Here is a 3,001-nt window from a genome sequence, read left to right on the forward strand (position 1 = left end):
TGAGTGTTTGGGAATTTTAATCAGCAAACGGGCAGCTGCGTTTTGAAGTGCCTGTAATTTACTTAAGTGTCTTTTTTAGATGCCCAAATAAAGGGCATTACTGTAATCAATCTTAAACAGCACTAAAGAGGTGATTACTGCTTTTTAGGTCTCGTGACGATTACCGCACGAAAGTGCGGTCTCGCCAGAGACCTGTAGTCACCGTCTCAGCTTCCCAGGAGACAAGAGATGGCCACGCGCATCTTCAAGAATTGGGTCGGAGCGGGCCACGCACGCGTGTGCACATCTCCTGTCTCCTGGGAAGCTCCAACACACACAGCCACACCTCCCCCTGCTTTCGCACACGCATGCACACACACACAAGCGCACACACAGACACACACACACGAGCGCATATACATGCATGCACACATACAGAGACCCCCCGCCGCCGCACACAAACACGCACGCGCGCACACACACACACACACACACACACAAGCGCACCGAGACCCCCCCGCCAACCCCACTCCCCGCTACAACTAAGCCCCACTTACCGCCACTCCGGACTTCTGCAGCCTCCGCGTAAGCATGGGCGAATTTTGCGAATCTCGCGTTCGCGAATTTTGCGGATTTGCGATCTCGCAATCCGCAAAATCCGCGAATTCTTGCGAATTTGCGGATTTTTTTTTTTTTTTGTGTTCGCAAGGATTTCTGCCAGTTCGCGAGGGTTTCGTACCAGTTCGCAATTGCGAACTTACATTTCGTCGCGCAACGGTCGCGAATTATGTTGTTTCTACGTCTGGTTCATCATCACAGGTTCCCAGCACCCTCTGTTTCACCACTGCAACCCTCTGTTACATCAATGCCACCCTCTGGTTCATCATTACTGTAGATTATGGGGGGGAAAAGCAAGCACACCAGCCCTGCTTCAACTGAGATGAATTAATTTGGGGTTAGTTTATTAATGTGTCACTGTTTTAAAATTCCAGTCTGGCACCTGCTTCCTTATCTGTAATTTTGCTTTCTGTTGCAGTGCATTTTTTTTCCCCAGGACCTTCTTTGTGGCCTACTTGTAGCTATTGTATGAGCCTGCTGTGAGGGTCAGAGCAGGGTCATACAATTGTTGCAACTAGCAACTGAATTCTGGAGGGGCCCCAGTCAGGAAGCACTACCGGGAATTGTTACTAATGATGAGTTTGAACTCTTGCCCCTGCCGAGTGCTTTCACTTTTGAAAAACTCGTTTTTCTGCAATTTCACGGGGTTCGCGGGGTGCGAACACGCGCAAGATCGGATTCGGAAGCCGCAAATTCGTGCGAATATGCTATTTGTTTTTTTGCGGCGTGTTAGTTGGCAAGGTTTTGTGCGTTTTTGCGAGCCGCTCGTAGCGCAAGACGCGAAGTTACCCTCGCGGTCGTTCAAGGGCGCAGCCATCTTGTTTGCCTGATGTATTTCCGTTTCCGGGCGCGAAGTGTAATCTCGCAAAGTCCGCGGCTTGCCAGTACAGTCTCGCGCGTGTTCGCAAGGAAAATCTCGCGCGAACTTACCCGCGCGGTCGTGAACGGGCGCGGCCATCTTGTTTCTCATTCATTGCTATGGTTCTGGGCATGGTCTTTGTATCCTCTGTCAATCTCTGCCATCCTTTGCTTGTTTGAAGTTTTTTTTTATCTATTTTACTTATTATCTATCCCTCTATTTTTCTAGCCCTATATTTTTGTGTTTACTGCTACTTTTGGTTAATTTTAAACTACTTTTGTAAACTCTTTTCTTTTCTTCTCTTCCCTATTCTATTTTCTTTATTCCTTTCCGCCCAGACCATGGTGAAGGGAGCCGGGAAGCATCCCGAGAAGGGGAAGGGTCCCGCACCCCGTGTCCGGCTCCCGTGCGGGCGTTTGAGGGGGGAGCTAGTGATGCCACGGGAGATCTTTACCCCGGAGGAGGTGGCCCAACTCATTTTTTATGTTCAGCGCCGCCTCCCCAGGACCATCATGGGAGGCGGCAAGATCAGTGCCGGGTACGGGGCCCGGGAGCGCCGGAAGCGGTGGGAGAAGGTGTGCCAGGCCATTTACCACCACTCTCGGGTCTGGCGCACCTACAACCAGGCCACCCACCGCTGGACGGATGTCCTGACCCGTGAGCGAGATCTGCACGACCTCCTTGGGCTTGAGATCCCCGGGCTTGGTGAGTAGTAGTAGCTATGTCTTTACTACTATGTTTTCTCCTGCTGTGTTATTATATTGCAAATTTTTGTTTTTTACCAAGAGCAGTAATGCTGCTCATTACATTGTAGGTACATTTTATTTCAAAATCTTCTGTGCATTTCAGGTACACTGCTCTCCTTCTCAGTAGTGTTGCTACTATGCTTATTTGTTTTAGATTTTGTGTTCATTTCATTGGCCTGTGAAATTATGTATGAGTGTAGTTGAAAGAACTGCGCAATGCTACACACTAAGGTTCAGATTTTTAATTACCGGCGGATCCCTGCAAAGTTGCAGGGATGCGCCAGTAATTGTGCGTCACGCCACCATCACCCATGGTGCGCCGTATTTACAATGCGGCGCGCCATGGGCCCAAAACGTCACCAAAGCGTTACGCATCTGTGCCGTAAAGGTGGCGCATTGCTGGAGTTGCGTCGCAACGATGGTGCAGCTCCATCAATTCTCTGGGGTGCCCTATCTCCCCAATGCTGCGTCAAGCCGTACGTCTGCTTCAAGCAGGCGCAGGGTTTGAGTCACGCATCATTGTCCTCAAAGTGACTGATTGAAATCTTGTAGATTTCCCTCAGCCACTTTTAGGATGCGTTCCTGCGCAGGAACGCCCTCCCTTGCGCCGGAACACCCCTATTGGCGCAGGGCTTTACAACGTGATGCATCTCCCAGATGCGTCACGTTGTTAATATACGCCGCACCATTGCGCCTCTTTTGTGCTGTCGCTGCGTCACAAAAGTCACGCAACAATGGAGCAAAAGAGCCGCAAGGGCCTTATAAATCAGCCCCTACAGACTCAAGTCCAGTCCTTCCT

Source organism: Lissotriton vulgaris, chromosome 1_1 (genome assembly GCF_964263255.1).
Source record: "Lissotriton vulgaris chromosome 1_1, aLisVul1.2, whole genome shotgun sequence".
Taxonomy (NCBI): Eukaryota; Metazoa; Chordata; class Amphibia; order Caudata; family Salamandridae; genus Lissotriton; species Lissotriton vulgaris.